This window comes from Antechinus flavipes, chromosome X, assembly GCF_016432865.1.
Source record: "Antechinus flavipes isolate AdamAnt ecotype Samford, QLD, Australia chromosome X, AdamAnt_v2, whole genome shotgun sequence".
Classification (NCBI taxonomy): domain Eukaryota; kingdom Metazoa; phylum Chordata; class Mammalia; order Dasyuromorphia; family Dasyuridae; genus Antechinus; species Antechinus flavipes.
The window spans coordinates 45529192-45544512 of NC_067404.1; positions in this window are offsets into that span (position 1 = coordinate 45529192).

Below are 15321 nucleotides of genomic sequence, written 5' to 3' on the forward strand. Positions count from 1 at the left end.
CTCCTGCCTCCCTTTCCCCTCCAGAGACATCTGGGTCCAGTGGCTAGATAGAGACCGGGACAACCGGAGATGGTCTCCAGGGGAGACCTTGGCCTTTTAAAGTAAGGTATACTAAAAGATATGCTGAGACACAAGTGAGCCGAGGTCAAATCCTGCTCCCTTGCTTGTTACTGCCTATTGGCAAGGTATGTGTAGACTTAAATCTCCTTTTTCTCTTTATCATATCACATTTCACAAGAAACATAGTTTGTTTGGGATTGTTTTGTGAAGACAAAGTAGACCATCTTTTACCTCAACTCTTACCTAGCCTTTCAATGGGTTTTGTCTCAGAAAGGCCAAGGTCTCCCAATGCATGATGGGTTATGACCACTTGTCTTGACCGTCTTGCTATTGGACTCTGATGGCTCTGGAGGAGCGAGCGAAGCTGAAGACTGCACAGCTCTACCTCGCTTAAATCCAATCCACTTGCAAGTCAAGACGTCATTCCCCCTGATGTCATCGGTCCTCTTCAAGAAGGGAGAATAGCACAGAATAACTCAATATTCATTCGTGCCAGCCTGGATAATAATCCCACCTCACTTAAACTAAATAATAAAGCGCTATGGCCTGCTATATTTATCAAGGGAGAACACATCTCAGTTGTTCATTTAGTGTAAACAAGGCCTGGACATTTCCCTGGGTACAACAGGAAGTTGTTCTCATTGGATGACATCCTTGGTCACACCATAGCAGGCTTATAAAAAAAAGTGTCTCACTGCTTTTTAACTTCTTTCAGCAAACTGCAAACAAGATAGCTCCAGAAAGGGGAATCTCCCACTCTCCCCCCTCTCCCTTTCCCATCCCAAGTAATTCTTGCCAGATTTTAAATCAGTAACTGCTCTTCTAAAAGCCCCTTGGCCTGGAGAGACCTAAATGAACCAATGCTAAGTGAAATGAGCAGAACCAGGAGATCACTGTACATGGCAACAGCAAGATTGTCCGATGATTAATTCTTGATGAACGTGGCTCTCTTCGACGGTGAGATGATTCAAACCAGTTCTACTTGTTCAGTGATAGAGAGCCATCTGCACCCAGAGAGAGGCCTGTAGGAACTGAGTGTGGTTCACAACATTGCATTCTCACTCTCTGTTGTTGTTGGCTTGCATTTTGTTTTCTTTCCCAGTTTTTTTCCTTCTTGATCGGATTTTTCTTGTGCAGCAAGATCACTGTATAAATATGTATACATATATTGGATTTAACATATACTTTAACACACTTAACATGCATTGGACTACCTGCCATCTAGGGGTGGGGGAGCAAGGAGGGGAACAGAAGGCTTTGCAAGGGTCGATGTTGAAAAATTACCCATGCGTATGTTTTGCAAATAAAAAGCTTTAATAAAATAAAAAATTAAAAAGTAATACAAAAAAATGTTTTTAAGCCCCTTGGACTACCCAAACCCCTCAACCATTAGGATGAGACTTAGGGAGCCACCCAGGTCTTGTGCAATACAATGAAGAATACAATGAAGTGTATTCTCACCTGATAAATGTATCCCTCTTTAAGGAGGAGAGAAATAATTCTCTAGGCTGACCCCTTACCCTTACGCATAAAATGAAACAGCTTTTGCACAAACAAAATTAGGACATAATAGGGAATTCTGGAACTAGGCAGAGAAATCTGTGCATCAAGTATGTCTGATGAATGTTTGATATAGAATATATCCTGACAACTACGAGGATGTCTAACCCGAAAACCCATCCCTAATAGAGAAATGGTCAAAGAATATGAACAATCCTCACAGGCAGAAATGCAAACTATTAACAAGCATATGAAAGAATACTAATCACAAATAATAATAGAAAGGCAAATCAGCAAATTACTTTACACTCAGCAAATTAGCAAAGATGACAAAAGAGGGCAATGGTCAATGTGGAGAGATTTTGGAAAGTCGGGCACATTTATATCTTGTTAGTAGAGGTATAAACCAGTATGACTATTCTGGAAAGACAGCTGGGATTTCAAAATCAAGTGACTAAAATGTCTGCACCCTTTTTGATTCAAAGATTCCATTCCACAGAAAGTGAGAGAGATAGACAGACAGACAGACAGAGAGACACAGACAGAGACAGGGATAGAGAGAGACAGAAACAGAGACAGGGATAGAGAGAGACAGAAACAGAGACAGGGATAGAGAGAGACAGAAACAGAGACAGGGATAGAAAGAGACCCAAACAGAGACAGGGAGAGAAAGAGACAGACAGAGAGAGAAAGTGAGAGAGAGAAAGGCAGAGAGGAGGCAAGATTATATATACCACAATATTTATACGGGAGATTTTTTGGTGGTAGCAAACACCTAGAAACAAAATAGATGCCCATAGGTTCTGAAATGGCTAAAGTGTATTATGTAAATGGAATGGAACACTGAGCTACAAGAACTCACAAACATAATGAATCAAAAGAAATAAGACACAAACTGGTGACAAGTTAAATAAGCAAAGTCAAAAAAGCAATGTCCACAATGACAACAACAATGTAAAAACAGAGAAAACACCCAATACAAAACAATAGAAACTGAAGGTTTCAAAATGACAAAGGCCACGCTGGGTCCCAAAGAAGAGATATGAAAAACCACATCTACCACTACTATGTAGAAAGTGAGGTCTCTGAGGGTGGAACACTGAGTTTAACATCTTTGGGGGGATGTGTTGATCAGTTTTGTTGAGTTTTTTTTCTCTTCCTCACTTTGTTTTTTTTTTTTAAATCTGTGTTTATATGGGATGGCTTTATGGGAGAGGCTGAGGGAAGAATGCAGGAAGAGACCTAGGTAATATAAAAATAAAAGATAGTAATAAAATCTATTTTTAAAAAATATATAAGCTCTTTCAGTTCAAGAAGACACTTTGTGTCCCTAGCACCTAGCCCAGTACTTGGCACACAGTGGGCACGTAATAAATGCTCGTTTGTTAAGTGAACTGAAGATAAAAATATCCCTTCACATTTCCAAATCCCTCACATTAGAAATTCTATTTCTAATCACTCAATTTATACCCTTATTCTCAACCATTCTTTTTTTCTCTCTGTCTGTCTGTCTGTCTCCCCTCTCTCTCTGTCTCTCTTCTATTTCTCCCCTTTTCTCGCTTGGCTTTCTTCCTCTCACTTTTCTGTCTTCTCTTTCTCCTTCTTTCCTCTCTTCTTTTTTTACTCCCTCTCCCCTCTAGTCTCTCTCTCTTCCTTCCTTCCTCCCTCCCCCTCCAACTCTTACCAACTGACTCCATCCCTTCTGCCTACAAACATACTCAGTTGTTCCCTTCCTAGAATAAATTGGCCAAAGAATGTCAGGAGTCCCAGCCCCTCGGTGAAGGGAGGTGGTAACTGAGGCCCAGAGAGAAGAAGGGAGTCGCAGCAAGCCAAATCAGGAGTAGAAACCAGGCCCTCTAAGGCCCACTCAGTCTGGTGCTTCTTCTACTGCACCACACTGCCTTCATTTTTCCTTGCCATCCACTGCAAAAATGCCAAAACTCTTCGAATCTACAATTCTGTAGAATCTCTAGCTTTCTTTAAGGTTCAACTCTGGTGCAACCTCCTATGAGAAACTTTTCTTGGTTCCCCCTGGGGATGAGGTCCCTTCTTTCTTTCTTTCAAATTCTCACATTAATTATATCACCAAGGAGGACGTTCATTCCATTTCTGACTTTATATTCCAAGCCCCCAGTTCAGTGCCTTGCACACAGGTCCTTAACAGCTGCTCCCCGAATTGAACAGAAAAGGTTATCTATCGCCTTCATTTCTTTCCTTATCATTCCTTCCGCTGCTTCCAATCTAACCTCTGTACTCCAGTTACTTGCCCAGATTGCCAATGACTTCCCAATTGAAGAAAAAAGTGCCTTTTCTCAGTTCTCATCCTCCTTGATCTTGAATTACATGATAACTGGCCACTTAATTCTGTTCTAATCACTCATTCTATCTCCCTGCCGGGTTCCATCTTCTTCTTCACTCTTTTGTGAGTGTTTTCCCAAAGTTTATCCTGAGCCTTCATCTCTTATCTCTCTATACTCAATATGGGAGATTATAGCTCTTCCAAAGCTATCAGGGTTTTGACCACCTCGATGGAAATGACTCCCAAACCTAAGTCTCCAGGCTTGATCTCTCTTGTGAGTTCCAGATCAACACCACCAATTGCCTACTAGACATCTCCATCTATCTATCCCCCCCCAATATCAGCAAATCTACATATCCAAATGTGAGCTTGTTATTTTCCCCCAATTGCTCCGATCCCCTATCACCGACACACTGCCCAGTAATCTACACGAGTCAAAAACTCATAACGATTCATTTCCAAATATTAGTTGAACATCTCTCCCTGAATATGCGGCCGTCATATCAAACAACGTGTCCAATTAATCGACAAACATTTATCAAGCACCTGCTAGGTGCTGGGTACTGTGATAGGCACTGGAGATTCAAATACAGAAACAAGATAATCGATGCTGTCTGGGAGCTTGAGGGGGGAACACAACAGGCTCGTGAGTAAGTAAATATGTGCTATAAACAAACTAAATTCAAAGTGATTGGGCCAGGAGCTAGGGAAATCAGAAAAGATATCTGGAAGGGGTGGCATTTTGAGATGAGCCTTGAAAAGAACTACAGGTTCCAAAAGGCCGAGGTAAGGAACATTCAAAGTACAAGGGACAGCCTGTGAAAAAGCACTGAGGCAGGAGATGGAGTGTCATTTACAAAGAAATGAAATAAGCCAGTTTTGCTGGAACATAAAGTATATTACTTGGAGTAATGTGGAATGGGTCAGAAAAGACAGGTTAGAGCCAGAATGTGAAGGGCTCTAAGGATCAAACAGAAGAATTAAGATTTTAGCTAAGAAGCAATAATAGGGAGCCACTCGAGGCTTCTTAAGCAGGGGGGTGACATGGTCAAGCCTGAGCTTACGGATTCTCAATTTTGCAGCTGTACAAAGACAAAATCCAGAAAGCCCAGTTAGGAGACTATTGCATTAGTCCAGGTGAAAGAAGTCTTGATGGCCTCAACTATGGAGGATGTGCTGAGTGGAAAGAAGAGGATGGATGTGGGAAATGTTATGGAGATAGAATCAACAAGAGGGCAACTGATGGAATTGCTGTTATTGTTCACCCTTTGTTTTTGAAGAGAACCACTGACATCACTGGGTGTTATCTTCACTTGCTTATGAATTGGATTTAAGTGAGGGGGAGTTACACAAAATCATTAACCTCACTCTTTCTTCCAAAGCCAAAGAAGTCCGGTGGCGAGACGAAAGTCAAGACGACTGACGACGGTCCAGGACAGAGTGGTTGATCTTGGTATCACTGATGTTTGACCAAGCTCTAAGCGCCCCATGGCACCCACTTCAGCCGCCTTCATAGCCGATGGAACAAATTTGTTCTCATCCATCCATTCTAATGGAGAGAAGTCCTCACATTCTCAAGACAGACATCCACCTCCCTTACTCGCCTGTAGGTTTGAAGCCTCTCGGTTACTCTCAACCTGATTTATCAAGGGATGGCTGCTGCCAAATGCTAGAGCCTCTTAGAGCCATAAGTGAGATGTGTGTGGCAGGTGGACACTAAAAATGGATAAGCGGCTCTGAAAAGGGCTCAGAAAGCCCTTGCACCACAGGTCCTAGTCCTCTTGAACACCTCCAAACAGCACAATGGATATTAAGGGAGAGGAATGCAGAACAGTTACAGAGAGGAAGATGAGACTACCCAGGCAAGCTAAAACAACAGCTTTGGAAAAAAACAAAACTAAATCTTATACCTCTTCTTGGTGAAAAAGACAACTAAGAATTTCCATTTTTTTTCCTATTTCAATAACTTTTGCATTTTAGGACAGAAAAATTTGTAATTGCCTTTGTACTTATAGTAATAAAAGTTATTTGCATTTTATGACTAACCTATAAACACCTTTTCATTATTTTAATTCTTTAGTCTTCTGTTTTATACCAATTTCCCTCAGTCTTATTCATTGTTTGGCTTAATTCCTTTCTTTTTTTCTAGACATTATTTTATCAATTATATCTGTCAAAAATTTTAAATGAAAAATTCTCTATTTAATGCTGTTATCCATGTTAATTACTGACAATTTTCTCATTTACAAAATTCAAAGAATTTCAAAAAAAGGGGGGGGAGAGGGATGACTCTGAGCTTGCCAACATGGGTGACTAGAAAAATGGTGGAATATTCAACAGAAACAGGGAAATTGGGAGAAAGGGGGTATTGAAGGAGAAATAGACATATTTTTAGATGCATTGAGTTTGAGGTGCCCACGGGACCTCTAGGTGGAAATGTCAAGCAAGTAACTGAAGAAACTCAGGAGAGAGATGAGGTCCATGTATAGACTTGGAAGTCATCTACATAGAAATAAGAGTTGAACCCATGGGAACAGGGGAGATTGTCAAAAGAAGAAATAGAGAAAGAAGAGAAAGCTAAGAGAGAACTGTGATCTAGGACATGAATGACAATTCTACCGAAAAGTTTAGGAAGAATTCATCTGACAAGTTAGAAGAGAACTACAACAAAGCAGAATCAAGAAAATTCAGGGAGAGAATATCTAGCAAGAGGAGGTGGTTGATAGTATAACAGTCTTTGAAGAAGGGATGTTCCATGTATATACATATACATATATATATACATATATACATATATATATATATATGAGATCCAGCATGGCAGAGTCACATGCAGTTTGATTCATTTGAAAGCTCTTTTTTATGATGAAGAAATACTGCCCCAGCTGAGTATTCACCTACCTGCCCTGGAGAAGATCAAGATTGATCATCAAAAGGAACTTTGTGTGCTCTTCCAGTCATTCTCTGTCCATCCATCCCAATACTTCCCCTTCCCTCCCTCCCCCCAGCTACTTATTAACTTCCTAGATTTATCTCTGCAGGGAAAGCTAAACAGGGACAGATTGCAGGTGGTTTATCTGTCTCTAGAGATCTCAGGTTGCTTAGTTGTCAGGGCAGAAGTAGCCAAGCAGAGTGGTAAAAAATATCCCAGAGCTTTATTCAGTGGGCTTCTCCAAATGGCTATGAAATTGGAGGTGGTGACTTCCCAAGAGATATAGGGTTTTGAGGTTCAGGGCTGCACATAACTTTACCAAAGGTTTAATCATCAGATTTTTGGAGGAGGAAGGATTGATACAAAAAGAGTGAGACAGCTTTTACCGACACTGAAGACTCGATAGGGTATAAAAGAAAAAAAGGCTAGCTTTCAAGGCAATTTTATATCCCAGTTCCAACATGTAATAGTGATATGACCATGAGGAGGTCATTGAGCCAGCTGTCAAGTGAGGTTCATGTTTAGAATACCCATCTTGCAAGGTTATTGTGGGGAAAAGTGCTAATAGCTTATGATTAGAAGTTATTAATTTAGGGAGGGGCCAGAGAGAAACATTTTGGAATAAAGATAATGTAAGAAACCTGTTGGTGTCCATCCAGTGGGTTAGGAAGCATTTTTCTTAGAGACTAGATGATTTAAGTGTTCCTAAAGGAGAAAAAAAGCCAGGAAGATTCTCCATGAGGAGCTTTTGAAGAAAATTTGTGACTGAGATTTCTGTTTGATGACCTATGGGAAGAATCATCTCTTTAGGGTTGGGAACCAAGGAACACACTGAACATAAGTGTGTTCCTGATCTCAGTTAACTTTCACTGTATGCCCTGTACTAGTGGCAATTATAGGGAAACACAAAAAATTCAGATATAGGCCAAAAATGTGCAATCCTTTTAAACATATCTTCATATTTGTCATGCTGTGTAAGAAAAATCAGACCAAAAGGGAAAAATCCACGAGAAAAAAAAAAGCAAACAAACAAAGCAAAAAAAAGGTGAAAATCCTAGGCTTCGACACATATTCAGTTTCCATAGTTGCTACTATTGTTTTTTTTAATTACATTTTATCCATGTCTTTTATTTTCACATAGTTTTCAAATAATTGCCACAATCCTAACATAGCATTGAACTTTTCCTTGCAACAAAAAAAACCCAGTTCAGCAAAAACAATCCATTCTGGATAGGGATATCATGTAAGTCTCTTCAGGTCTTTCTGAAATCAATCTGTTAATTGTTTCTTATAGAGTAATATTATTCCGTCACATTCATATACCATAACTTACTCAGCCATTCTCCAATTGATGGGCATCCGCTCAGTTTCCAGTTTCTCGCCACTACAAAAAAGGGCTGCCACAAACATTTTTGCCCGTGTGGGTCCCTTTCCCTCCTTTAAGATCTCTTTAGGATACAAGCCCAGTAAAAACATTGCTGTATCAAAGGGTATACACAGTTTTATGACCCTTTGGGCATAATTCCAAATGGTTGGATTAGTTCATAACTCCACCAACAATTCATCGATTTTCCCACATCTTCTCCAACATCTATCATTTTCCTTTTCTGTCATATGAGCCAATAGGATAGGTGCAAGATAGAACATACTTTGGGCCACAGTATGGGATGGAGTATTTTGTATTAGAAAGGGACGACACTAGACCCAAGAGACCAATTAGGAGAGACTGTCACCGTGGGAATACGCTGATGAGGACCCGAACTAGGGAGACACCATAATGAGTGGAAGGAAGAGTATCTGGACAATAATTAATATTAAAAAAAAGAGTTGAGGGAGTATCTTTGACCCTGCAATTCCAATACAAGGCATATGTCCTTTAGGAAGTCAAAAACAGAAAGACAAGCCCTAGACAAAAATATTCATAGCAAGTAACTAAAAAAAAATAGGTTGCTATTATTTTGGAAATGGCTGAAGAAATTGTGGTACCTGAATGTAGGGAGAGGGCCTGGGACTGGATCTGTGATTCAAGTGATACATAGAACTCACAGGATCCCCCATCCCACCCCCACATACACACATACACAAATGCAGATCAGCAATTCCACTAGAACTTTTTGCCTAGGACACTGAGAAGTAAAGTGAGTTGTCTAAAATCACACAACCCATATATGTTGAGGCAGGACTTGAACCCAGCTCTTCCTAGGGGGTCTCACTATCTATTGTGATGCACTGCCTCTCATGTAAGAATGGAATGGAATAACATGGGGCAGTGAAAATGAATATGAGGATTTCAGAAAAACATGGGAAGACTTTAATGAACTAACTTGTACAAAATAAGCAACATCAGATAAATGGTATACATAACGCCTACAATAATGTAAACGAAAAGAACACTAAAAACCTATAACGATGGCATTCCCAGAGGAAAAATAATAATGAAAAAGAAAAGACCTTCTTCCTCTTGGCATAGAAACTGGGGCTCTGAGGTTACCATCTCAATTGTTTTTGCTGAACTGGGTTTTTTTTTTTGTTGCAAGGAAAAGTTCAATGCTATGTTAGGATTGTGGCAATTATTTGAAAACTATGTGAAAATAAAAGACATGGATAAAATGTAATTTAAAAAAAACCAATAGTAGCAAGGATGCCCATTATCACCACTGTTATTCAATATTGTACTAGAGATGCGAGCTCTATAGCAATAAAAGAAAACTTTGTAGATATTATGGTATGTTTGCAGAATTCTAGAGAAATAACCAAAAAACTAGTTGAGCTAATTTACAACTTTAGCAAAGTTGCAATATGTAAAATAAATCCCTATAAATCATCAGCATTTTTATATATTACCAATAAAGTCTAGCAGCAAGAGACAGAAAGAGAATTTTCATTTAAAATAACGGTAGAAATCAGGGTAGCTAGGTGGTACAGTGGAGAGAGCACCAGCTCTGAAGTCAGGAGAACCTGAGTTCAAATGTGACTTCAGACACTTAGCTGTATGACCCCGGGCAAGCCACTTAACCCCAGTTGCCTCAGCAAAAAAACAAACAAATAAATTAAAATAAAATAAAATAGCTGTAGAAATCATCCATGACTACTCCAAAGGACCTAGGATGAAAAATCCTACCCATACCCAAATAAGGAACTGATTGTGTCTAAATACAGATTGAAGCATTCTCTCTTTGTCTAGCTCTCTTTTTTAAACTTATTTTTCTTCAGAGGTTTTATTTTCATTAGAGTAGGAGATCTATGTTTTATTTCACAACTTGACTTTTATGGAAATGTTTTGCCTAACTCCACATGTGGTTTCTTAATTGTGGGTGGGGAATAAAGGGGAGAACCTAGAACTCAAAAAATTTAAAAGCAAATGTAAAAAAATTATTTTGACTATATCTGGGGAAAATATTAAATAAATAAATAAATCAGATACAAAATAAAATGAAATAAAAAGACAACATAAAGTGCTTAGGAGTAAACCTACCAAGACAAATCAAAGAACTAGATGAACAAAATTCCAAAACACTTTTCACACATTCAGAGCTAAATAGTTGGGAAAATATGACTTAGTCATGGGTAGGCTGAGCCAACACAAGAAAAGGATCATTCTACCCAAACTCATTTACTTATTCAGTGCCATGTCAATCAAGCTACCAAAAATTATTTTATAGGGCTAGAAAAAAATAATAAAACAAAAGGGCAATAATATGAAGGATATCTATGGAAAAAAAGATGTGAAGGAAGATGGCTTAGTCATATCAGATCTCAAACTGTATTACAAAGTAGTCATCCTCAAAACAATATGGTAGTGGCTAAAAAATAAAATAATGGCTCAGTAGAATAGATTAAGTACATTTAAGCAGTAAATGACCAGACTAATCTAGTATTTGATAAACCCAAATTTTTTAAAAAGGAAAAGGACCTATATGTACAAAAATATTTATAGCAGCTCTTTTTGTTTTAGCAAAGAACTGGAAATTGAAAAGATGCCCATCAACTGAGGAATGGCTGAACAAATTGTGGTATATAACTGTGGTACGATAATATTGTGCTATAAAAAATAACAAGCAGGATGCTTTCAGGAAAAGCTGAGAAGACTTACACGAACCGATGCTGAGCGAAGTGAACAGAACCCGAACACAGTATACAGAAATAGCAATATTGTACGGTGATTGACCGTGAATGACTTGGCTATTCTCAGCAATACAATGATCCAAGGTCATTCCAAAGGCTTCATGATGAAAAATGCTATCTGCCTCCAAAGAAAGAACTGATGGAATCTGAATATAGATCGGAGGATACTTTTTAAACTTTATTTTTCTTGTTTCTTTTTTGAGGAGGAGAGTCTGTGTTTTCCTTTGCAACATGGCTAATATGGAAATATATTTTGTACGACTGCACATGCATAACCTACGTCAAATTGCTTGCCTTATCCATGAATAGGGAAGGGAGGGAAGGAGATCATTTGAAACTCAAAATTTAAAAAAAAATGTTAAAAAATGTCATGTGTAATTGGAAAAATATTTATGAAGGGAGAGAGAAAGGAAAGAAAAGGAGAAAAATAGGAAAGGAGCGAAGAAAGGTAGATAAGTATCTTGGTGCTGTAAAGAAGAATGAATATTTCAGAGAAACATGGGAAGACTTATATGAACTGACTGTTAAATGAGGAGAACCTAGAGAATAATATACAAAATGATTACAATAATGTACACAAAAACAGCACTAGAAAATAGCTGGATTAATAATATTAATTGCAACTACCAAACTTGGTCTTAGAGATCACAATAAACTATCAGTGTGGAATGCTGCATATGAAATTAGATGAAGTCTCTTACTGTTTTTCTTCAAAACAAAGGAACGCTGAAGGGGAGCTGTGGGGGAGAAGGGGGATATAGAGAAATGAATGGTATAAAAAATAAAATGTATTTTTTTAAAACTTTGTAAATGGGGAAAAATTTTTGTTTTCCTGGTTTTTTGTATTTTTTATTGAAGTTGTTTATTTTCCTAACATATGCGAGGATAATTTTTCAACACTGACCCTTGAAAAACCTTGTGCTCCAATTTCCACCCCCCTTTCCCTCAGAGTTTTTGTTTTTCAAAAAGATCTGGAGTTCTCAGCTGACTGTACACCCAACAGGAATCAAGACTGTAAAATGGTAACCCGAACAACTGAACATTACCCTGGGCCGCATGTGAGGGCATAGTAGCCAGGAAGGCCTTAGTCCTGCTTCCCCAGTCTGGTATGGCCACCTCTGGATTATGGAGGCCATAAGGGAGCTGAAGTAGACACCAGAAGAGACCAACTAGAACGGGGAGGGGAAGTAGAGATGAGTGTGGAATAGCAGAAGAGGAAGGGTATCTGGAGAGCTATTCAGTGTGAACTAGGAGGAACACTAAAGGTCTTTTCAAGGATCTGGGGTGGGGCTGGAGGGCAAAGACAGAAGTTAATGGGTAAGAATTGCAAAAGCAATATGGGCTTGCTAACAATTAGTGCTCCCCACGAGTGGGTCAAGATGCAAAAAGGGGTTGAATGACCACTTGTCAATAGTGTTATAGAAGTGCCTGCTCAGATATAGAGTGAACCAGAGGGATCCTCAAGTTGGACCTCAGAGGCCCTCTAGACCATTCCCCTCATTTTCCAGAAGAGGAAAGTGAGGTCCAAGGAGGGCAAGGGATTTGTCCGATGTTATCCAGGTAATAAGTAGGCTTAAACCCAGATCTTTCCTCCTCACTTCAAATCAGGTATTGTTTCCCCTGTCCTGCTGTAAGACAAACTGGTCTCTGCCACCTTATTCCAATACCTCATCAAGACATAAAGGGGACTCTGAGTTCTCAAATCTAGGCCGGTGAAGCCTAAGCTCTGCAAGTTGTGTCAACAGTTAGTCTGTTGTTTGATCACTAATGTAAGTAGGAGAGATTCACTGCCTGGTTGACCTCAGGGTGACAGTATTTGCAGCCACAGCATGTCTCAGAACTCCAGAGTAACAAATGAGATTTTTAAAGCCCTTTATATACATGTATCATGTGACTGAGTTTGTAAATTCTCATTGGAACTTCACAATGATCTGATGAGACAGGTAGCACGAGGATGATTGTCCCTATATTGCAAAAAATGAAAATAAGGTACCTAAAGAAGTAACATAATAGAAAGCACACATGATCAACTGGGTGGACTTGGCTCTTTTCAACAATACAGTGATCTGAGACAATTCCGATAGACTTGGGATGGAAAGAACCATCCACATTCAAAGAGAGAACTAGGGAGACTGAGTGTGGATCAAAGCAGAGGAGTTTCACTTTTTGTTGTTGTTATTGTTTATTTGCTTGTTTCTTTTTCCTCGTGTGGTTCCTTTCTTTCATCTCTTGATTTGATTTTTTGCAGCATAATGAATTTGGAAATATGTCTAGAAGAACTGCACATGTTTAACCTATGCTGGATTACTTGCTGTCGAGGGGAGTGGAGGCGGGGGAGAAAAATTTGGAACACAAGGTTTTGTAAGGGTGAATGTTGAAAATTATCTTTGCATGTATTGGGAAAAATAAAAAGCTATTATTGTTTGTTAAAAAAAATAGCATACCGTATGAATCCAGGCTCTCCTAACCTATTAGCTGTGTATATGACTACTGACAAATTAATTTTCCTCTCTGATTCTCAGTTGCCTTCCCTGCAAAATGGGGATGATACCGGATCTAACTCTACCTGAACTCATTGACTCAAAGATAGTTTTCAATTTTCACAACAAGTTTCAGTTTGGTAGCCCTATGGGCCTAGTTCCAAATTGCTCTCCAGAATGGTTGGATCCGTTCACAACTCCATCAACAATGTGTTCATGTCCCAGTTTTCCGGCATCCCCTCCAACATTCATCCTTATCTTTTCCTGTCGTCTTAGCCAATCTGACAGGTGTGAGGTGGTACCTCAGAGTGGTCTTAATTTGCATTTCTCTGATCGATATTTAGAGCCTTTAAGGCTAAGTAATCTTTGCAGGGTACCCTGGTGTTTATTTCCAGAGACCAGGCTGCTTGACAGATACAATATACATGCCCAGTCTGGGAGCTACTCAGTAGTATTACGGTTCCTGGCACATTGATAGGAATAGGAACAGGATTGTGATTTTCCAAGGGAGAAATTCTCATTACCAATGAAGGTGGACACTTTATAACTTAGACTTCTAAGGCCTTGCCTGGAGCAGTGAGAGGTTAGATGACTTACCCACAGTCACACAGCCAGGATGTGTCAGAGACAGGGCTCTTCCTGGCTCTCTTTATGCTCCCTAACAAACTCCCTAACTCTCTCTGACACATAGTGGGTTTTAATAAATGCTTATTCTTTAAGTGAGTGAGTGAATGAATGGGATTAGAAAAGTATTGGTCATCTGGGAGAAGGGGTGGGGGGAAGGAGGGGAAAAATTGGAACAAAAGGTTTTGCAACTGTCATTGCTGAAAAATTACCCATGCCTATATCTTGTAAATAAAAAGCTCTAATAAAAAAAATAATCAAGAGAAATAGAAGGGGAAAAAAAAGAAAAGTGTTGAACTCCCAGAAGTCTATGCATATAAAAATAAACAAGATGTAAGTATTGAGTTCATTTGGTATTTGATCACCTACTCTACTTAATTATGCAAAAAGCCTGGGAATAGTGCACTCCCAGAAAATTCAAAGTGCACTCTGTTTGCCAATCTCCTCTTAGGCCTTAGTTGCAGAATCAGGGTGAGTAATGTGGATTTGATGCTAATAAGGGGTCAGAGGCCACGATGTGGTTAGATTCAAGCTTGGCCAAACCATTTGCTGAACATCAAAGACATTATCTGTATAGGAAATTTCACTGTGTTCTTTAGAAGAGAGAGTAGGAGTGGGATTACAAGGTAGGTTCAGCTCTTCCGAAACGGGGAGGAAGGAAGCAGAAAGAACATCAAACAGAACAAACCAATGATGTCAAAGATAAGGCATTCCTCCGGAATGGGGGGACTAGTTCATGTGACTGATCTTAATACCAGAAATTCATAAGGAAACATATTTTTCTCTACTCAGTAGAGAGGGTAAATGTACAAGAATAGAACTACAGACACCACCTGCTACCTTAGAGTTTGACTTCAGGTTTTTTTTCCTTCCTTAGGGGAAAGAGGCCACTAAGTGGTAGGGGAAGATGAAGGAAAGTGACTATTGTGTCATAAAAAGTACATAATGAAACTTTTTGAAAAAAGAAAAAGACACAGTGGCTTTGCTGTAAAGATTAACAATCTTCTGTACTGATTATGTATTCATTCATGCTCTCACCAAAGTCAAACCCAAGGCCAAAAAAGCATTGTGATTTATACAGGACCATATGGATTTTAGGAGATGACCAAATGCCCCAGAATGAACGTAGAGAGTGAAAAGGATTGTTGGAAGGGAAATAGCCTCCGTCTAACCAGAGCACAAACAGCTAAAAGGTTCACTTCATAGATTTGGAGCTAGAAGGGACTTTAAAAGTCATCTCATCACCCCTCTCGTTTTGTAGCTAAGGAAAGTGAGACCCAGATAGAGGATGTAGCTACCCA